The sequence below is a fragment of the Suricata suricatta genome, chromosome 10, assembly GCF_006229205.1.
Source record: "Suricata suricatta isolate VVHF042 chromosome 10, meerkat_22Aug2017_6uvM2_HiC, whole genome shotgun sequence".
NCBI classification, from domain to species: domain Eukaryota; kingdom Metazoa; phylum Chordata; class Mammalia; order Carnivora; family Herpestidae; genus Suricata; species Suricata suricatta.
The window spans coordinates 83,068,750-83,092,815 of record NC_043709.1 but is presented as its reverse complement, the minus strand read 5'-3'; the positions used below and the strand labels follow the sequence as shown (position 1 = coordinate 83,092,815).

The window sequence follows — 24,066 nt, the reverse complement described above, 5'->3', positions numbered from 1 at the left end:
AGGGTTGATCTGATATAACATGGAGCTTAAGTCCAATATTTTCTTATTGGTTTTCTGTCTGGATGATCTATTTATTATTGAAAGTGGGGAGTTTAAAGTCCCCTACTATTATTGCATTGCTGTCTATTTCTCCCTTCAGATCTAATTTTACTCCTGTGGTGGGTGCATAAATATTTATATATGTTATATCTTCCTGTTGAAATGACACCTTTATTATTATAAAATGATCTTCCTTGTCTCTTGTTACAGTTTTTGGCTTTAAGTCTATTTTGTCTGATATAATTCTGGTTACCCCTACCTCATCTTGATTTTGATTTGCATGGAATATCTTTTTCCATCTCTTCATTCTCAGTTTATATGTGTCATTAAAGCTGAAGTGAGTCTTTTGTAGGCAGCATATAGCTGAGTCTTATTTTTTTAATACACTAATCTTCCATGTCTTAAAAAAATTTTTTTTAGTATAGTTGACACACAATGTGTCATGAGTCTCAGGTGTACAATATAATGATTCAACTTTTCTTTATGTTATGAAAGCTTACCCCAAAGTAGCTACCACCTGTCCCTGTACAACATTATTATGACATCATTAACTATTTTCCCTATGCAATGCCTTTTGTTACCATAAATTATTTATTCTATAACCAAAAACCTGTATCTACTACTTGCCTTCACCCATTTTTCCTATTCCCCACTCTTTTCCCCACCCCCTGGCAACCATTGGTTTGTTCTCTGTATTTATAGGTCTGATTCTGCTTTTCATTTGTTTGTTTCATTTCTTTTGTTTTCTAGATTTTACAAGTCAGTGAAATCATATATCTTTCTCTGATTTATTTCACTGAGCATAATACCCTCTAGATCCAATTATATTGTCATAAATGGTGTGATCTTATCCCTTTTTATGGTTGTATAATATTCCATTATTATGTATAGAATTTCTTTTATATGTAAACACACACACACACACACACACACACACACACACATACACACACACACACATCCCACATCTTCCTTATCCATAAATCAGTTAATTGGCACTTAGTTTGCTTCCATATCTTGGCCAGTGTAAATAATGCTGCAAATAAACATAGAAGTGACTATATCTTTTTGAATTAGTGTTTTCATTTTCTTTGGGTAAAAAAATAGAGGAATTATTGGATAATACGGTATTTCTATTTTTAACTTTTCTTTACAATTTTTTAAAAAATGTTTATTTTTTGAGAGAGAGAGAGAGAGAGAGAGAGGTGGAGCATGAGCAAGGGAGCACAGAGAGAGAGAGAGAGGGAAACACAGACTCTGAAGTAGACTCCAGGCTCTGAGTTATCAGCACAGAGCCACCCAGGTGCTCCTATTTTTAAGTTTTTGAGGCATCTCTATACTGTTTTCCACAGTGGCTGTATCAATTTATATTCCCATCAGCAGTACACGAGGTTTCTTTTTTCTCCCACCAAAACTTGTTATTTCTTGTCTTTTGACAGGTGTCAGGTGATATCTTCTTGTGGTTTGGATTTGCATTTCCTTGATAATTACTGATATTAAGTATCTTTTCATGTGTCTGTTAACCACCTGTATGTCTTCTTTGACAAAAGTCTATTCATGTCTTCTGCCCATTTTAAATCAGATTGTGGTGTGTGTGTGTGTGTGTGTGTGTGTGTTAAGCTGTATATGTTTTTTAATTTTTATTTAATTTTTATTTTAATTTTTTTTAGAGAGAAAGAGGGTGAGCAGAAGAAAGGAGCAGAGGGAGAGAGAGAGAGAGAGAGAGAGAGAGAGAGAGAGAGAGAGACTCTCAAGCAGACTCCATGCTCAGCACAGAGCCTGACACAGGGCTCCATCCCATGACCCTGGGATCATGACGTGAGTGGAAATCAAGAGTTGGATGCCCATCCAGTGAGCCATCTAGGAACTTCAAGTTTTTATGTATTTTGTATATTAACTCCTTATCAGGTATCTTCTCCCATTTAGTAGGCTGCCTTCTCATTTTGTTGACTGTTTCCTTTGCTTTACAGAACCTTTTTATTTGCATGTAGTCCCAATTGTTTATTTTTGCTTTGGTTTCGTTTGCCTTAGGAGACAGATCTAGAAAAAATGCTAGTATCATCAATGTTGGAGAAAGTAGCCTGTGTTCTCTTCTAATATATTTGTAGTTTCAGGGCTCACATTTATATCTGTAATCCATTTTTATTTTTGAGTATGGTGTTAGAAAACGGTCCAGTTTCATTCTTTTGCATGTAGCTATCCAGTTTTCCTATCACCATTTAAAAAAATTTTTATTTATTTTATTACAGTGAGAGACAAAGCATGAGAGGGGGGTGGGCAGAGAGAGAAGGAGACACAGAACCGGAAGCAGGCTCCAGGCTCTGAGCTAGCGGTCAGCACAGAGCCCGACGCGGGGCTTGAACCCACAAACGTGAGATCTGACCTGAGCTGAAGTCGGAGGCTTAACCGACTGAGCCACCCAGGCGCCCCCCATCACCATTTTTTGAAGAGACTGTCTTTTACCTATTGTATATTCTTGCCCCCTTTGTCATAGGTTAATTAACCATATAAATGTGGACTTATTTCTGGGCTCTCTACTCTGCTCTATAGATCTATGTATCTATTTTTGTACCAATGCCATATTGTTTTGATTGCTACAGTTTTGCAGTATATCTTAAAATCTGGAATTGTGATACCTTCAGCTTTGTTTATCTTTCTCAAGATTGCTTTGGCCATTTGTGGCCTTTTGTGATTCCATAAAAATTTTAGTGTTATTTTGTCTAGTTCTGTGAAAAATGCTGTTTGTAGTTTGATAGTGATTCCATTGAATCTGTAGATTTCTTTGGGTAGTATGGACATTTTAATAATATTAATTTTTATAATCCATGAGCACACTGTATCTTTCCATTTGTTTGTGTTGTCTTTAGCTTCTTTTTATCAATGTTTCATAGTTTTCTGAGCATAGGTCTTTCACCTCATTGATTAAGTTTATTCCTAGATGTTTTGTTTTTTTTTGGTGCAATTGTAAATGGATGTTTAAAAATTTCTCTTTCTGTTACTTTGTTGTTAGTGTATAGAAATGTAACAGATTTGTATGTATTAATTTTGTGTCCTGAAACTTTACTGAATTTATTTAACAGTTCTAGTATTTTTCTGGAGCAATCTGCAGGATTTTCTGTATATATAGTACCATGTCATCTGCAAATAATGACAGTTTAACTTCCTCTTCACTAATATGGATGTCCTTTTATCTTTTTCTTGTCTGGTTACTGTGGCTAGGACTTCTAATATTATGTTGAATACAAGTGGTGAGAATGGACATCCTGTCTTGTTCCTGATCTTAGAAGTGAAGCTCTCAGGTTTTCATGATTGAATATGATGTTAGCAATGGGTTTTTCATATATGGCCTTTATTATGTTGAGGTATGTTCCCTGTAAACCCACTTGGCTGAGAGTTTTTATTATGAATAGATGTTGAACTTTCATTCCATGTCATTGGTTGGAGAATTTAGCTCATTATATACAGTAATTATCGGTAGATATGGAGCTTCTCTTGCCATCTTGTTGTTACCTGTTTTGTAGTTTCTTTGTCCCTTTCTTGCTCTCCTTCTTTGTGATTTGGAGATTTTCTGTAAGGATATGCTTTGATTTCTGTCTCTTTATCTCCTGTATATCTATCTAGGTTTTTGCTTTGTGGTTACCATGAGACTTACACAAAATATATTATAGTTGTAACAATCTAAACTGACAACTTCAAATGCATATAAGTCCTCTACATTTTTACACTTCCCTCTCCCACATTTTATGTCTTTAATATTATACTTAATATTCATTTATATTGTGTATACATTACAAAATTATTGTAGTTACAATTATTTTTAATACTTTATCTTTAAATCTTTAATTAATTAATTTTCTATACTGTTCCTCTGATAGTGTTTGGGTAGTTTAGCATACATGATTTTGAGAATAAGAAAGGTTATAGTTCAGGCCTATTTATTCTACTAACTGAATGGACCAATTACTAATTTCTCTTAGACTTTCCTTACCTGTAAATGGGGAACACAGTATCCACCCCACTAGATTGTTGTGATGATTAAATAAACTATGAGTATGTTTTGGTTTAGATTTCTCTCAAATCAGACTGTGAGACCACTTAGTTTCTTTGGGAGGGGCTCCTTGGAAGCAGGAGTAAGAGAATGGTTAAAGTGAAGCAGGGGAGAAATAACAAATGTGAGGGTATATTATCATGGTTTCTCCTAAGTGCATTTGTGGCTTAACACTGTCAGGACTTCAGGGAAGCAAACAGAACCCCTCCCAGAATTGTTGTATGGAAGAATGGGAGGCTGGAGCTCCTATCCCCCATTACTGAAGTTTTTCCATGGAGCTACTGCCTTCTTTGAGCTTTCTTGAATCCCTAAACATGAGCTGAGCAGATTCTCTGGTTTAGGGGAAGGCTCTGAGGGAGTCTGTGTCTGCTTATGCTAGTAAATGGCTGCAGATCCCTGGACACCTCATGTCCCACGAGGAGATAAACTCTGAAGGGGTGCTGGGATGTACGGACCTAAGAAACAGTCTGGTCTTGGTACAATGAATTTTGGGCAATGGATCTCTTTATTATTCTTTCTTAGTGGCTCAAGAATGAAGTTGGATGTTTTATTTTACCAGGTGCTAAAAATCTCCTGTCTCAGGGCACTATCTCTCTCCCACTCCCACCCATTCCTTCTAACATACCCTTCCTCTTGTAGATTTAGAGCCCAGAGTTAAATAACGTTGGGTAGGAATACTAATCAAAATACCTTTCAAGAATTTATGTATATTCTGCACTGTGATTCAGCTAGTGAAAAGAGCTGTGTAGAAAGCTGCCTTGTAGTATTACCCAAAGGCAGGTTTACCTCCTAGTCCTAGGATTCATCTGTAGCTGCTTTGAAAACAAAATGCCAGGGATTATTTTCAGGCCTTGCTTATTGACAACTGACCTAGTATGTCAGTTTTTAAAGATTATTTTTAAAATAAGGTAGCTTTGGACAAAGTTAGGTAATTGTTTCCAACTCCTTGGTTCAATGCATTGTTTATATCATCTCTAGGTTTGGCTGCAGTGAACTATTTCAATTTGACTTGCTGATATTTTTTTATTGGAGTATGTTATTTGTTGTTGATTTTTTTTTTTTTACTACAATAATTCTTACTGTTAAAACATAAAACCACAGTAGGAGTCAATTCAAACTTTCCTCTCACTAAAAACGTTTTCCTACTATTACAAATACTTTTTTATACCAAGATAAACATTTTATTTATTTTTGATTATCAAGTTTTTCTAATTGTCATGCTATCATCACTTAGACAATATACTCAGTTCGTATTTATTTGCTGATCTTTGCCTCTCGATGTACATAGTGGTTCTCACCATAAAAACTTGCAGTTGGTGAAACTAGGCTAAATTATAATTTACAAGGAAATCTTCTTGTGTACCAGAACCATACATTCATACATTCATATGTTCTCTCAAATTTGAGAGAATTCATGTTGCTTAATCGATATATCTTAGTCAATAGCTAATATTTTCTTATTAGTATATCATTTTCAGTCCCTATATGTAGTTCCTTATATGGGCATTTATTAAAGTGTTTAAACTGTTTGCTGCTTTTGGACATTTTTCACTTTTGTCTTTCTTTTTGTATATCAAGGGTCTAAGAATGAGACCGTCATAATTCATCACAGTGAAACAGAGAGGTTCTTTGTTCTGTGCTTCCACATGGCCCTTTGTGTAGGTATACATTGCTGAGTCACCGTTCTCAAACTCTGTTTTCCTGAGACAGAGGGTAAGACACTGAGATGTGACATATGAAAACTTTCAACATTAGGATTACTACAGGAGCGTTTTTGAAGATTAGGGCAGTTACTTATGGCCCCTTACACTACAGTGATCTCAAACTGCAATGCCTCAAAACAGTAAAGGATCAAACATTTTTGCCTATGGTCTACAATGTGCAGAACACATACTATTACATCCATGCAGAGTAGAAAAAAATTCATGAAACAATACTTAATCTATATTCTCAGTGATAATACTCAGACATTTTCCTTTTTTCTATATTCTGAAATGTTGATTAAACTCTCCAAATCAAATCTCTGACCCTTTGCAGGGCTATCAATCAGACTGAAAAGCACTTCATTAATTGAGAGAGAAAAGGGCTTTTTAAAGCATATATATTATATATATGTATGTACATATACATATATATATATACACACACACAAATATGATACCTAAACTACAAGTGTTTCTGTGAATCTATTTGTATGTATATTCAAAATGTATTTCTCAGCATAAGTCACTATGAAAAAAATTTGCAAGTCACTGCTTTAAAGAATAAGAGAACTGAAACTTGCATTCAGATGCAAGTGGGAGAATAGTGGATAGCCTCGAGCAAGATTTATTTTTTTAATTTTTAAACAATTAAAATTTTTTAAATATTCAATTTTGAGAGGTGGAGCAGAGAGTGAGAAGGAGACAGAATCTGAAACAGGCTCCAGGCTCCAAGCTGTCAACACAGAGCCCGACGTGGAATTTGAACCCACAAACCGTGAGATCCTGACCTGAGCTGAAGTCAGATGCTTAACCAACTGAGCCACCCAGGTGCCCCAGATCAAGATTTACTTTTGTTCATTTAGTTTTTATTTTATAATTATTAGGTAAGCCTGTAAGATTGTTCTGTTTCCTTCTTCAACTATTTCTTTTATCAAGTTATATAGAGATACAAAACTATGTGGAGTGTTGATTACTGTTGATGAAATCAGTTTCTCGTCAAATATAACCCTCTAACATAATTTGTGACTCAATCTTTAAAGAATTTGGGAGTTTTAAAATAATTCATTGGGTGCTCCGTTTTTAGTTTTTATGAGCAGGGTTAATACATATTCATGTTATAAAATGGATCCTCTATAATTGTTCCTGTATTACAGATCCCCAAGGCTATATTTGTGAATGTTAAAGAGATAAATTTAAAAAGCTTTCATGAGGATTGGCATATTGTTCATATAATGTTAAATATAATTCCACTGACTGGATAGCTCAATGACTCAGAAATCTGTGCTCAGCACAGTCAGAAGGAAAGACTACATGGCTGATGTAGTACCTACTTGACTGCACACCATTCCATGCTGGACTCACATAGTGACAAGCAGAGACTCTGTCTGCTAGGGGTTTGTACTCTAACATAAAGGGCCTTTGGCCTTTTAGAGATAAAACCACCATCTTCCTTGCCTGAACTTCCTTATAAAAATGGATTGGCATCAGGGCGCCTGGGTGGCTCAGTTGGTTAAGCTTCTGACGTCAGTTCAGGTCATGATCTCACTGTTTATGAGTTCGACCCCTGAGTTGGTCTCTGTGCTGACACTCTGAGCCTGAAGCCTACTTCAGATTCTGTGTCTGCCTCTCTTACTGTCCCTTCCCAACCCTCACTCTGTCTTTCTGTCTCTTAAAAATAAATAAACATTAAAAAAACTTTTTAAAAAATGGACTGGCATCTTTTTATGTGTCTTTTAGCCAAATGAATGTCTTCTTTGGAAAAGTGTCTATTCATATCTTTTTCCCATTTTTTCACTGGATTATTTGTTTTTTGGGTATTGAGTTTGATACATTCTTTATAGATTTTGGCTTTATCTAATATGCCATTTACAAATATCTTTTCCCATTCTGTTGGTTGCCTTTTAGTTTTGCTGATTGTTTCCTTTGCTGTAAGGAAGCTCTTTACGTTAATGAGGTCCCAATAGTTATTTATTTTTGCTTTTGTTTCTCCTGCCTCAGGATACATGTCTAGTAAGAAGTTGCTGTGGCCTAGGTCAAAGGGGTTGTTGCCTGTTTTTTCCTGTAGGGGTTTGATGGTTTACTGTCTTATGTTTAGGTCTTTCATCCATTTTGGATTTATTTTTGTGTGTATGGTATACAAATGTCCATTGACTGATGAATGGATAAAGAAGATGTGGTTGCATATATAATGGATATTACTTGGTGATCAAAAATAATGAAATCTTGTCATTTGCAACAATGTGGATGGAACTAGAGGTTTATGCTAAGTAAAATAAGTCAGAGAAAGACAAATGTCAGATAACTTTGCTCATATGTGGAATTTAAGAAACAAAACAGATGAACATATGGGAAGGAAATGAAAAAGAAAATAAGAGACAGACAGAGGCAAACCATAAGATAATCTTAAATACAGAAAGCAAACAGTTTCTGGAGGGGAGATGGAGGGGTGGTCTAAATGAGTGAGGGGCATTAAGAAGGGCCCTTGTTGGGATGAGTGCTAGGTGTTATATGTCAGTGATGAGTCATTAAATTCTATTCCTGAAACCAGTACTACACTATGTTAGCTAACTTGAATTTAAATTTTAACAAATGGATTGGGATTTTTGTATTGTGGCGATCTACTAGTATAGGTTGTGGGGGTATTCCTGGTGTATGTAGATGATCACTTAATTATTCACAGATACAGACAGTTCTAATTTTATAGAGTTGAAAGTTTAATTACTCTGCACTAATTCCTTATTTCCTATAATCAAGATAGTCTCCTTTCTGAGCACTTCCCTCCACAGCATAGTAAGAGAAACGCCCCCTGCCCCTACAACTGATCCATCAACTAAACCTTTAGCTTGCTAAGTAATAGCTTATTTGCTTCATGAAATCTTTTGAAAATGGAATATTCAATTCCCTGGATGCTGAACTTTATTGCCAAAGTGGTAGCTGGATGTGAGAGAAAGCTCAAACATCCTCCTGGCAATGAGACTGAGGTGGCTGATTCCTGTGCCGTCTTTCTCTTTGAGGCAGGGTGGCTTGTCTGGTCACATCTTTGGACTGACATCCCCTGATATGATTCAGTTAAGTGCCTTTGAAGTACCTAAAAGTTTTTATGATTTCCCTGAAAGAAACCCTTATTTCCTGTAGCCACAGGACTGCTATTTCTGAACACCCAACCCAAAGTTTAATCCTGAGAGTGCTGTGTGAGGAACAAACTCTAAGATGTGCCCCAATTATTTCTACCTCCTAGTATTCTTGCTGTTGTGTAATCCCCTCCCCCTGAATGTAATTGTGACTTGTAACTTGCTACCAACCAATAAAAAATGGCAACAGCAATAGGATGCCATTTCCATGAATATATGAGATTGTAACATCCATATCACCAGTACATTTTCCGTATTGACTCTCTCCTGTGCTGGCTTTGATAAAGTAAGCCACCACACGGAGAGGCCCACGTGGCAAGAAGCTGAGGACTGTCTAGCCAATAGCCTGCAAGGAGCTAAGGATATGGATTATGCAAACAGCCATGTCCATTTAGAGGGAGATTCTTCTTCTCTCTAGCCAGCCTCAGATGAGATGTCAGTTCTGGCTCACCCCTTACCGCCGCCTTGAGAGAGACCCTGAAGTGGAACACTTAGCTATGCTGCGGCCGGATTCTTGACTCACAGAAACTGTGGGATAATAAGAGTGTGCTTGTAGTAATTTGTTATGTGGATATATGACTAATATATAACTTTTGTCACAAATTGGGCAACTGAGGAAGCAGAGAGAGTTATGAGTTCCCAAACTGATGCACTTAATCAATGACACTTATCTATTCTGAACACATTTTCCTTTTTTAGAGATTTTAAAAGGCCCAAAGCAGAATATAATTCAATTCAGTTCAAGTGACATCTACTAAATATAATTCAATAAGCTCCTAAAATATGTTCTATATGTTTTTATTGTGGTAGACACTGGGAATATGAAGTCTTCAATTCAAGAGACATATCTCTTTAGAAAAGATAGGTTTGTAGGACTCTACCATAGAGCATGGTATTTAGACTCAGTTTATATATATATTTAAAGCACATGAAGTTATTTGTCCAAAGTTACACAGTTAATAAGTGGTTCAGCTCTATGCTTGAAGGTTTAAAGGTACACAAATGAAAATGCACCTCAAACAATTTACAATCTAGTGAGGCTGTTGGAGAAGGACTCAACAGACATGAACTATTATATAATATATATATATATATTTCAATATATATATGTTTAATTTGATGTGTCAACTTGGTTGGGCCACAGTGCTCTGATATATGGTCAGACATTATTCTGGATGTTTCTGTGAGGCTTTTTTTAAAATATAAGATTAATATTTAAATCAGTGAACTTCGAAGAAAGCAGATTTCCCTCCATTATATGGGTGGGCCTTATCTAATCAGTTAAAGTCCTTAAAACAAAACCCAAACACTCCTGAGCAAAAAGGAATTCTGCTAATAGATGGCCTTTGGACTTCAATGGCAACATCAGCTTTTCCCTGGGTTCTCATAGTCCCATGAACTAATTTCTTAAATCTTTCTGTCTATACATAGATATTATGCATGTGCATATGTATACATATGGTTCAGTTTCTCTGAAGAGCCCTGACCAATACACACCTTACACCATAACACTAATGTTTTAAATTTTAAACTTTAAGTTGATTAGTTTCATATTCAACCATGGATCATCACTTAGAACATAGTTCATGTCTGTTATTTGAGTCCTTCTCCAACAGCCTCACTGGATTGTAAGTTATTTGAGGTGTATTTTTATTTGTGTACCCTTAAACTGTTGAGTATAGAGCTGAACCACTTATTAACTGTATAACTTTGGGCAAATGACTTCATGTCCTTTACTTTTAATTTTCTCATTTGTAAAATGTGGATCATAAACTACCGCTTCATAGAATTGCTGTTAGGTTGGACTGAGATAAGACTACAAAGAATTTAGTATAGTGTGGTGCTTAATACTATAATAAGCATTCAATAAATCTTATTTTTTGTGTTATTATTTTTATCCGTAGCAGAAGAATAGTTTGTAATCAAGGAATATTCATTAAACACAAATTTAGAATGACAGCACAGACAGAAGTTGTGCCCAAGATAAAAATTAATAACACTATGTAGAAGTTTTAACTCAACACATCTGAGAGATCAGAGTACTTAAAGACCATCTTTGGTATTACAAAACATGATTTTCAGGTATATTTCATATGCAAAATGAGCTGGAGAATAAAAAAATGTTTCCAGGTGTTACCAGTTATGTACCCCAGATTTAGTTTTGCAAAAGTACTTAAAGAGTTCTAATGCTGCTTTAGTTTGTTCTTGTCAATTACAAAGAATTTTCCTAAACTCTGCATTTAGGAGGTAGATTCAGGTATTCGGAATTGGAAATTGTGCAGAATGGAAAGGGAATGCGATAGGATTAGCAGGTTATAGATAAATTTGAACAGGGCTAGGACTAGTTTTTCATAATTTTTCCTTTTGTATTTTTATTAGCACAGGATAAATGTTTTTGAGTTAGATTATGTAGTTCATCAGTAGGGGAAACAATGCAAAATTAAAGTTTAGTTTTTAGATAATTGTCTTTTATATTTAAAGGAAAAAGTAAGAAGGCAGTTGGTTACATTTTTACTCAACTTTCTTATTAGTCTGAAATTTTCTGCTTGTCAAACAAAGTTTTATAAAGCAGCAAAGCCTGTATAATTTTCTATTTTTTAAAAATTTGCAAACTCAATAATGATTGCGGGAAAACAGTGGCCTAACCTCTCAATGCAGATTTAATAATAGTGTACTCTCCTGAGATCTCTTATTGGTAAGATTTCATTACTTAAAAACAATGTGGTTCAGGATACCTACTGGAATACTAAAAACTTGATTAATTACAATTAAATAACACTGGTTCAAGCATTTTATTTCTTTTCATTTTTGGATTATTTTCTGTATGTTTAATATCAATATCAGTGAAGCTGCCATGGTACAGGCAATCTAAAAATACGATACAAGCTCTCTGCATGGGATAACAGGGGAATTCATATGGCGTATCAAACTCTATCAAGTTTACAATTCTATTATACCAAAAATTAACATTAAATCTGTGTCAAATTTAAGGAACATTATCAATCATTTATTTTGGTGACATGTAAACCACTCAGAATTTAATTTTTTCTGACTATTTAACTTCAAATAGTGTTTCTTAAATATAAATAATTGCATGTCCATAGTCATCTAAAAAGATTATTGAGTTCCCGTTGTGTGCAAGATAGTTCTGAGCCTGTGAGTGGCTCATATTTCTAGTGGAGGAGATCAGATGAAGCACAAATAGCAGTGAAACAAGGCAGTTAATATGAGAGCAGAAAGAGCTTACCTTTAGGTAGTTGGGCAAAGCACAGTTTCATAGAGGAGGTGAGAGATATGGAACTATATATTGTCAGAAACAGAAGGACACTTAGACCTCACTTTTCACTTCACAGATGAGATGAATGAGGCCAGAAAGAGTAAAGACTTGTCCTAAGTCGTATTATAGAAACATGACAGCATCTAGATTAGAATTGATTTCCATAACTCCTTGTTGGCTTTTTAAAAATAGCAGCTTTATTGAGGTATAATTCATATACAATAAATTTATACTTTTAAAGTGTACAGTTCAATTTCTTATACTAACAGAATTATGCAACTATTAACATGATTTAATTTTATTTATTTTTAATGTTTATTTTTTTTTAAAAAAGGCAGGAGTCAGGGAGGGTCAGAGAGAGAGGGGGACAGCAGATCTGAAGCAGAACTCCACACTGACAACAGTGAGCCAGATGCAGGGCTCAAACTCACAAACCGTGAGATCATGACCTGAACCTAAGTCAACCACTCAACCAACTGAATCATCCGGGTGTCCCAACATTATCTAGTTTTAGAATATTTTTCTTGCCCCCAAAAGAAACCTTGGGCTTTTAAGTACTCATTTTTCAAATTGTCCCCCTTACAGACTCTGAAAGCTACTATTCTTTTCTTTAATTTTTTAAAATGTTTATTTATTTTTGAAAGAGAGAGAGAGACAGAGCATGAGTGGGGGAGAGGGCAGAGAGAGGGAGACACAGAATCTGAAGCAGGCTCTAGGCTTTGAGATGTCAGCACTGAGCCTGATGCAGGGTTTAAACCCATGCACCATGAGATCATGACCTCATGACCTCAGCCAAAGTTGGATGCTTAGTTGATTGAGCCACTTGGGTGCATTGTGACTAATCTTTTTCTCTCTCTGTGGACTTGCCTATTCTGTACCTTCTGCACTTTCAATTTGTCCACATATTCACCAGCATACTTTAATTTTAGCCATTCTAGTGGGTGTGAAGTGCTATCTTATTGTGGCTTTGTTTTTCATGTCCTTAATGAAGAATGTGGTTGAGCATCTTTTTATGAACTTTGTAAAGCCACTTCTACATCTTATTTGGAAAAATGGTTAGTCAATTCCCCACTTAAATTTTTTTTATTATTGTTTTTAGTTTAGAGTTGAGTTTAGGGTTTTTTGTGTACTGTAGATAGAATATGACTGACAAATATTTTATTCCATTCTGTGCATTGTCTATTCATTTTCAGGTGGTGTTCTTTGAAGAAGCAATGTTTTTAATTTTGATGAAGTTTGGTTTATTTTCTTTACTTTGGCATTATGTCTAAGAAACTATTGCCTAATTCAGGTCAGAAAGGTTTTTTTTTTTTTAACAACTTTTTAAAATTAAAAGATCAGAGGATTTATTAGGTTTTCTTTAAGAATTTTATAGTTTTAGCTGTTATATTTAGCTCTGTGATTTATTTGTAGTTAATTTTTTTTTGTATATGGTGTGAGATATGGACCTAACTTCCCTCTTTTGCATCTGGATTTCAATTGCCTCAGTACCTTGTTTTGAAAAGACTGTTCTTTCCCCATTGAGCTGTCTTGGCACTCTTGTCAAAAATCAATTGACAATAAATGTGAGGGTTTATTTCTAGACTCTCAATTCTCTATCATTGAACTATATATTCTTGCATCAGTATCACACAATCTTCAGTACTATGGCTTTATATTAAGGTTTGCAAAGCATGGAGTCTTTCATTTCTTTGTTCTCTGTCAAGCTGGTTTTGAATATTTGAAGAGTACTCCTATCTTAATAATACTAAGTCTTTAAAACCACAAACATGGTATATTTTCTTACTTATGTAAGTCTTCAAGTTCCTTCAACAATGTTTTGTAATTTCCAGGAATAGGACTTAATTTTGTTAGATATATTTCTAAGAATTTTATTCTTTTCGATGTTATTGTCAATGGACCATTTTCTTAATTTCATTTTTGTATTGCTCATTGCTACTCTATAGAAATACAATTGATTTTTGGATATTTATCATGTATCCTATAACCATGAACTAAATATTCATTAGTCCTAATAGTTATATGCATATTCCTTAGGATTATTTATATACAAGATCATGCAATCTGCAAATAAAGATAGTTCTACTTCTTTTCTGATCTGGGTACATTGTATTTCTTTTTATTGTGTAATTTCCCTTTCTAGAACCTACAATATAATGTTAAATAGAAGTGCCAAGAGGAGACAGTTTCTTCCCGTTTTTATGTTTTGTGTTTATCTTTATTCTATTTTTGTTGTAAATTACTATCTTATTTTTGTTAGCATGGATTTGTGGGCATATCTAGTTTAATATCTGGTGGAGAAATTTGCACCATCTTATTCTATTTTTTAAAAAGTTGAATCAGCTATTCATAAAAATTTAATCTGTATTTTAAAATATAGAATTTGTGGAATTCTTTTTTTTTTTTTTTTGCAGAAGAGATGTATTTTTAATTACCTTTCATTTGAGTGACCTTATTTAAAATATAAATAATTTAGAAGTTTTTAGTCGAGACTAAGATTTTCAAATGCACTTATAGAAATGATTAGTGAGATCTTAAAGAAATATCTTCCATGTCCACATCCTGTTGTAATTTCTGCACCATTTTTTCTTCCAACTGTTTTCTTTGCCTGCAAGAGGGGCCCGAATAAGATGAATGTTTTGCTTGACTTCTTTGATGTCCTGAACTTTCTGTAATTCTTTATTTTTCTTTAATCTGTTCATTATAAATTTGGCTTGGCGTGTCTGTTTGATCTCTTCAACTCTCTTCATTGCATCAATAGTTTTATTCCATAACTCTCGCTGGTATTTAACAGGTTCATTTCTACGTTTTTCAAATTCAAATGAATTATCCACTGTAAGCTCTTTACCAGCTGCTTTACGGAATGCTTTAGTCCACCTGACCTTACGAGGATTGCGCTTCTTCTTAAAGTTTTTATGACACTTGGATTTACAGAATCTGAACACCTTGTAGTCGTTGCGGACAAACATCATGCCGTGGCCGGGATAAATGGGCCCCGAACAGAAATAACACTTCTCAATACGCATGGTGAAACCGCACGAGTCCTCACAGAACAAACGCCGATCCCGAGTCAGAATTTGTGGAATTCTTTAACAATTAAATTTCTATTCATAAAATCATTTTAAGGATGATTTTAGATAGATTTCTTTTAGCAGAATTGAAAATTTTACTGTGGTGCGGCACTTAGATAGCTCAGTCAGTTAAGCATCCGATTTCAGTTCAGGTCATGATCTTATGGTTCATCAGTTTGAGCTCCCTGTTGGACTCTGTGCTGAGAGCTCAGAGCCTGAAGCCTGCTTGGGATTCTGTGTCTCCCTCTCTTTCTGCCCTTCCCTGACTTGCACTCTTCTCTCTGTCTCTCCAAAATGAACAAATGTTAAAAAAAATTTTTTAAGGAAAATTTTACTGTGTTGTCATTTAATCCATGAACATGGTATAGCTCTTAATTAACAATTTGTGAAATTTAATAGCTCTTTGTGTAGAAGTATTTGATACATTTTTCTCTTTATGCCAGTTTGCTTGTGTGCTGAGATGTCTTTGATCTCCCTTCTTAATTTGTTTTTGCTTTGTTTTAATTTGAATGTAAAAGGAGATACCATTGGACCATCTTTGATCTCACTCCCTTCCCTTTTGAGGAAAAACTCAGTTATGTGCTGTCACACATATAAAAAACTAATTCCAACTACAGAAGTATCTACCAGAAATATCAAATATACATGTTTCATGTACTGACAGAGACAGAGATCCACATGTTGTTATCCAGGAAATTTGTTTACATTGGATGTTAGACATTTCTGTTCAGCTCAGTTTTCTTTTCCACCCTTGGCTGATTGCTCTCTTTTTCCTTCAACATTATCTCTCTATATACAAAATTTCTTGCTTCCTAGAGCAATGTTGTCTTAGCTTCTCCTACAATGAATTTCCTATACATATCACTGAACTCTATTTTCCCTATTGAGAATGACTATTTTATAAAGGATGACTTAGATTTGAGCAAACCATAAACCCTCTTAAGGATCCAATTTTGTTAGAAAGGTGAGAGTACTATAAATAATAAATATTTATAGTTTTTATCTTGGCCACTTGTGATTTATGCTGCCAATTGTTGAATGAGCTGTTCTTTTTTCGGAACCTCTCTTACATCTCCTTCTGTTTAAGCCTAACCATACTTACTCCATTGGGCTATATAATTTAATAAGAAATGCTAATGACTGTGGTGTAAAATAAATCATGTTTGAGCCTGGCTCGGCCAGTTGCTAGCTATAAGCCATGAGATCATGTTCTTATTTTTGCATCCTCTCAGTTTTCTCTTTTATAAAGTAGAGCTGGTGAAAGAACATGCTTTATGGAGTTCTGTGAGTTAAATTATGCTTATAAACTCTTAGTATATGTGTGGCATTTGATGAATCCTCAGTAATTTTTACTGAGTATACTACTATTATTTATTATCATCTTCAGATATATTCTGACCTGTATTTCTGTTCTAGGTAGAACAGGTTTCGTCTGACAACTAGAGTCTCTTATAATTCTAAGTAAAGAGGCTGTGAAAAATGTAAACAGAATCCCCTCTTCTAATATTGGACCATCTAGGAATGGTAGGAGAATAGGGATTCTACTGAAGTCTTAGGGAAACCTAGCTAACTACTTCTCCTCCTCAACCTGGTGAGAAATTCAAAACTCTGACTCCTTTGAGGATAGCAGTGAGGTTGCTGTAGTGGGATTTCCCAAGTAATTTCCCAGTACCTTGAGAAAAATCTGAGAAGCTATGTCGAATAGAGATGGCCCAGTTATTAGTGAAAGAGGAAGCGACACATGTAACTTTAAAGCCAGAAGAGATATTTTACTAATAACAAGTAGGTTGTCACTTGTCCAAATTTACACAGAGTATTAGTTACAGTGTAAATGTTCTAGTCTCCTAATTTCTAATCTGGTGCTATTCTAGTCAATCATGTTTTTCTCCCCCTCCTCTACTTTTAATGGCTCTCAGAGGAATAAGCCTCATTTATCTCTCACTATAGAAATATTTATGGAAGATATGATTTTGGAGCAAATAACCAAATGGTGAGGATGGTTCTGATCAGTTATAGATGACCATGGGAGTCAATATTGAGAGACAGCATCCTCACCTGGATAATAAGGGACAGATTTGAGTCTTTGTAAACTTACATATGCAAAAATATCACCTCTTATTCTAACAAAACTTAATTGAGGAATTTGATACCCTATTCTATATTGCAGACAGGACATTTTGTCCTAGCTATTACTTGAGCCCTCTACCTTTCCTTTCCTCTTCCCTCTTCTTCCCATCTTTTCCATTTCTTTCTTCCAGAGTTGCATCAGAATTCAGACACCGTGATTCTTCATGACCTTCCAGCTGAGGCATTTCTCTTTCCTACCCTCCTCACTGTAAACTGTCATCGCTTCTGATCTTTCACAATCAATTGTTAATGTCCATTAAACACATGTCCAAACTGTTAGCAACTGAGAAACTCTCTCTTTTCAAGGGCAGGGAAGTGAAAAGAAATATTTTATCTATCCTTCTAGTGTAGTTAAGAAAGTGAAAACAAAAAAAAAAAAAAAAAAAAAAAAAAAGAAAGTGAAAACAAGCAAAACCATCACATTTTTACATTAAAATAATCTGAACATGCATTCCTTGCTATAAAAATGAAGCAGGTTACTGCAACTTTGAAATATAAACTGCATACCAAAAAGTTCTTTTATGTCGGTCAGGGAGAAGTGCTAATTAGCACTGATTTTTTAGATCATTACAACGATTAAATTTATTTGCAGTAATAATAAACTCATCTGTTATATGAAGACCTTTTATGTGAAAGATTTAGAGCAATTAGTTTTCATGTCTATTAAGGGTGACAGAAGAGCTCATAGTCTTAATGGGAACCAGTGAGAGTTTTGCTTTTATATAATTAAGTGGCCCCAAAGACAGGTCTGGGGGTGTCATCATGACTAACAGGAGGAGAAACACCATGTAGGAGTCATCCAGAAGAATCTTTAAATTTTCTTAGGGTTGACTCAAGCTTGGCACAGTTCCATAGTCTATTGATGTCAGCCTGGTGTGAAGAAAAATTATTCAAAACCAGGAAATAAGGCAAAAGGATGATTGTGTGTCCTTTCAATGTCACACTGAAGCATTGCCTCATAGGCTTAGACAAGTATATGTACTTTTGTTTTACTTCTTATTTATTATTGATTAGGACACAGGCATTGTGAAGTTACTGGTTAACCTACAAATTTTGGTCCATTAGAAGCAAATGATTTCTGCCAGGTAGAGGATACACCAAAGGTTATGGCTTTATTGCCTGGCAAGGTATTTGCCTTTCAATTTTTTAAAAAAAACGTTTATTTTTGAGAGATGGAGAGACAGAGCATGAGTGAGAGAGGGGCAGAGAGAGAGAGAGAAAGGGAGACAGAATCTGAAGCAGGCTCCAGGTTCTGAGCTATTACAACACAGTCTGACGTGGGGCTCAAATTCACAAGGCATGAGATTACGACCTGAGCTGAAGTCAAATGCTTAACCAACTAAGCCACCCAGGCATCCCAGGATACTTGCCTTTTAACTCAGCAAATTCATTTTAACATCCCTTCCTAACAGACTATATAAACATTTATTTTTTAAATTCTATTTTTTAAAGCAGCTTTACTATCTTGCTTGTTCCCTCATTAATGAGTTAAGCAGATCTTTGGTATGTTCTAAATTTGTATGAAAGTCCTGTTTTTAATTTTTGAAAATTATACTTAACACGAGGGTATCAAGATCAATGATTTTATGGTAAATTGAATGTGTGTGTGTGTGTGTGTGTGTGTGTGTGTTTGCCATTCTGTGTCTATGTATGCTTATATTATATAAGAAGTAGAAGTCCACAAAACAGATGCATGTGTGTGTTGAAATGGATGCCCTCAGGGAAGAGAGGAAGAGCATGGAAGGAGGCAAACAACAACATAAAACATACAATAAAAAAGATAAAAAAGCAACAGAAAAGCAAAAATGCTTTGAAAATTTGCCAACACATATGATTTTGCCCTTTAATATATAATTATGTTTTATGTATATGTATAAATTTTATTATTTATTGACAATTTTTAAATGCTTATTTTTTTTTGAGAGAGAGAAACAGAGTGTAAGCAGGGGAGGGACCGAGAGAAAGGGAGACACAGAATCTGAACAGGCTCTAGGCTCTGAGCTGTCAGCACAGATCCCAACCCGGGGCTCAAACCCAGTCTGTGAGATCAAGACCTCAACTGAAGTTCGATGCTTAACTGATTAAGCCTCCCAGGTGCCCCATATATGCATAAATTTTAAAAATGTATGGATATGTAAACATACTTGTAGGCCTGCCTCTGTATACTGTCAAATGAAAAAAATAAACATCAGAGAAAAAAGTACAGTGTATATGTTATGATTCAATATTGGGAAAATAGAGAAGATGCAAACATATATTTGTATATGTATATTTCTGTGTATGTGTGATATGTATATAGAAACAAGAGCAGAGTTACATGAGGAGTCTATACAAGAAGTATGGAGGGGGTGGGGTGGAGAGTAGCGTGAGGGGGGAGGGGAGGTAGTCTTTAAACACCATTGTATTGTTATTCCTGTTAGAAAAAGGTCTAGACTTGTTGGAAAATATAAAAAAATGTTTAGGGCCGCCTGGGTGGCTCAGTTGGTTAAGCATCCAACTTTGGCTCAGATCATGAATCTCATGGGTTTGTGAGTTCAAACCGTGCATCAGGCTCTGAGCTGTCAGTACAGAGCCTGGAGCCCCTTTCCAATCCTCTGTCTCCCTCTCTCAGCCCCTCCTCTGCTTTCGGTCTCTCTCTCTCTCAAAAAATAAACATATTTTTTAAGAGTTTAAACTTTATATATATATATATATATATATATAAAAATTTTCTAAAAATAAAATAAAAATAACACAGTACATGGATTCATTATTGCTCTGCAACAAGCTGGTACAGTGGGGCCCTCTCTAGTCCAATAATTTTTCAATTATGAAATGATAGAGGGGGTCCATTTAAAAACTAAAACACTAAGGAGCACCTGGCTGGCTCAGACAGTAGAGCATGTGACTCTCCATCCTGGGATTGTGAGTTTAAGCCCTATATTGTATGTGGAGATTACTTAAAAATAAGTAGGTAAGGGCGCCTGGGTGGCTCAGTTGGTTAAGCACCCAACTTCAGCTCAGGTCATGCTCTGCTGGTTGGTGAGTTTGAGCCCCACATTGGGCTCTGTGCTGACAACTTGGAGCCTGGAGCCTGCTTCAGATTCTGTGTCTCTCCCTCTTTTTGTCCCTCCCCTGCTTGTACTCTGTCTCTCTAAAAAAATAAACATTTAAAAATTTTTTTTAAAGTAGGTAAATAAATAAACACATGTGAAAAAAAACCCTAAGACACTAAAATTATATAATTGGTTGAAAACTCTTCCTTGAAAGTAAAAAAAAAACCTTTAACTTTAAAATTAACTTTAAAGGGGGGCCTGGTGGCTCAGTCGGTCGGGTGTCTGACTTCGGCTCAAGTCATGATCTCACAGTCAGTGGGTTCCAGCCCGCATCCGGCTCTGTGCGGACAGCTCAGAGCCTGGAGCTTGCTTCAGATTCTGTGTCTCCCTCTATCTCTGTCCCATCCCCACTTGCTCTCTGTTTGTCTCTCTCTCTCAAAATAAAATAAAGACATAAAAAATAAAATTAACTTTAACATGTCAAAACACAGAAACAGGAATAAAAGTAGTGAATAGAAGTAAGAAAGAAGAAACAGAGTTAGGAAGGGGGAAGGGAAGGAGGACAGGAAGGAGGAAAGAAGAAAGGAAGAACAGCTTAGAAAATCTTGATCTGATGTTTCTGTTGTCTTGCCAGTTTTTTCACAGTAGCTGGAACATTGTTACTCTTGTATCTTCTACTTTGTTTTTGTTCAAATGTCTGTACGGTGCAAGACCTATTGCTGTGAGTTTCCTTTTTCATTCAAAAAATCGCTAGGATTCATTAGGATACAGATCAACTGGTTGTTTGGGCATCCACGGGCAAGACTTCTCTTTTCGGCTAAGGGAAATCAATATTTTCCACTGATGATAAGTGAAATTTCATAACAGACATTCACCTTGTTTTATAAACTTCTCCCCTCTTTTGCTCTAGGTGGTTTTTCTGGTTTAAGTATGCTAAATATTTTCAGGATTTAAAAAATTTAGGTAGTGTAATTTCTACACAGCCTATTGAGCATTTGTTGACTCAAATCTTCAAGTTACTTAGCTTTTCCTAGTTGCTAATTACTTGAGTAAAAACAGAAATAGAAAACTTAGCTTATGTTTTGATACTTCCATAAATCATCATAATAAATCACATAGAAAATAAAAGCATTTACTAATCATATTTTAATTAGTGAGTAGGAATAGAACCTAGAACTAAAATTAGAAAATACCATACCATTATTTTATACTTGCATATTAAATGGAGCATGTAATATTTTCATCTACTATTTTACTTAGATATCTGTGATATGATAGATTTTTCCTCTGATTTAAGGGGTAAAACTAAGGATGAACAGATGCTACTGGAAATTTCAATACTAACATCCAAAGTTCCAGATGTCTTCTCTCATATGTAAGACAAAATTAAATACAGATTTTATTAAAAGATACAAGTTATTCTTTTACCTTACGAGTCTTTCTAGTTCTCACTGATCAGTATTCCCATTTTTAATCCACCTTTAACTAATCATCGACTCATATAGTGGCACACTTTTTCTTGACCCAGTGATTGAACCCTCAACAGTTAATCCATGATTTAAACACCTAGAGCTAGAGGTAGGTTGTTTTTTTTTCATGTTTTACTAATTCTTAGTAAAGTCTTCCAATTCATTTTCCTTTTTCCTGGTGGGAAACGAGAAACCAATTCTCTGCCAAAAGCATTCCACATTGGATACTAAATGAAGTCAGGTAGCAGCTGTCCAATCTAAACTTTGGTGGATAATTAACAGACCCAATATCCAAAAGAAACAGGTAATTGTTGTGATTCATGAATTTGTTGCCAGGGCAGATACTTTACAGCTTGCTTATCTTTCCCTAAAGAGTAAAATTACCCAGAGCTTTAAATAGTAAAATGCTGTTTTCTCCCTATTTCAAGAGAATGGCTGTTTACTTTGGGGATGTTTTTTGGCATTCGACTATTTCTTTCTTTCTCTACTTCTTCATTTTTTTCATGGTGATGTTGAGAAAAACTATGGAGTATGAAAATTTCACTCAGGCAGGAGGAGCATAGAGAGATTCTGCCCGCGCAGAAATGGAGTAGCACCTGTCTTGTGTTGAGCCCTAGCGGGTAATGTATGTGCACTGATAGTCTATGTGTGTAACATTTTAGAGCTTGCAAACCACTCTTATACCTTTCTTTTATTTGTGTTTCACAATAAGTCTTGATGTATGTCGTCTGCTATCTTGATGGGGAATCTGAGGTTCAGTGAGTGCTCTGGCAGCACCCAATGAATGCACCAAAGAATGCAGTTCTACTGCACTAAACTGTGAGTGATTTCACAGTTTAAGTAAGATGTAGCCATGACTCCAGTTCTGCACTTCAATCCTTGCTCACTTTCTTACACGTCGTGTCCCCATAGTCAGGATGCTTACTTTCAGTGAGTTTGCTTCCACATCTTCTGTTTCATCTGTACAAATGGAATCAAAGTGACACCTCCATATGGTAGGTGTCCAGAGAATGGTACTTCTTTTTCTATTCTATTGGGTTCTCTATGCCTCAAGTGTACAGGGACCAATGAAGAGTTTGTGCTGCAGGTATGGAGTTAAGTGAAAGTATTAGAGAAGTCTATGAATTAAATTCTTTAAGGGCTTTGGCCTTTTATTATTGTTGTTGGTTTGACTGAAATGTAGTTGATACAGAGTGTTACCTTAGCTTTAGGTGTAAAACGTAGTTTTATTTTGATGTTTATTTAGTTTTTGAGAGAGAGAGAGAGAGACAGAGCATGAGCAGGGGGCAGAGAGAGAGAGAGGGAGACAGAGAATTCGAAGCAGGCTTCAGGCTCTGAGCTATCAGCACAGAGCCTGATGCAGGGATTGAACCCACTAAATATGAGATCATGACCCAAGCCTAAGTCAGACACTTAACTAACTGACCAACTCAGGTACTCCAAGAGTTCATTAAACAATTTTTTAAAATGTTTATTTATTTTTGAGAGAGAAAAAAAGACAGAGTGTGAGTGGGGGGGGAGGGGAGAGAAAAAGGGAGACACAGAGTCTGAAGCAGGCTCCAGGCTCTGAGCTGTCAGCACAGAGTCTAACGTGGGGCTTGAACTCACTAACTGTGAGATCATGACCGATCAGAAGTCGAACACCTAACTGACTGAGCCTTCCAGACACCCCTAGGTGAACAACATAGTGATTCAAGTCTTTACCTTATGCTATGCTCACCACAAGGAGAGCTGCCATCTGTCACCATATATTGCTATTATAATGCCATTGAGTATATTCCCAATTTTATCCATTTTATCCCCATGGCTTACTCATTCCATACCTAGAAGCCTGTACATCCCATCCCCATTCACCCATTTTGCCCATTCACCTCCACACTCCCCTTTGGCAACCATCAATTCCTTCTCTGTATTTATGGGTCTGTTTCTGTCTTTCGTTTGTTCATTCATTTGTTTTCCAGATTCCACATATAAATGAAATCATACTGTATTTGTTTTTCTCTGACTTTCTTAACTTAGTATAATATCTTGTACATCCATCCATGTTGTTGCAAGTGTCAAGATCTCATTCCTTTTTATGTCTGAGTAATATTCCACTGTGTATATGTATATCACATCTAATTTATTCATCTGTGGACAGTTGGGTTGCTTCTGTATCTTGGCAAT

The 24,066-nt window shown here is 35.6% G+C and overlaps 1 long non-coding RNA gene and 1 pseudogene across 2 annotated transcripts in view; both read right to left on the bottom strand.

Annotated features, from left to right (window-relative positions):
• LOC115304345 overlaps window positions 1-24,066 on the bottom strand; it is an 87,109-nt gene that overhangs the window by 19,293 nt on the left and 43,750 nt on the right. The gene's annotated exons all lie outside the window — the stretch shown is intronic.
• Window positions 14,619-15,253, bottom strand: LOC115304344 (annotated as a pseudogene).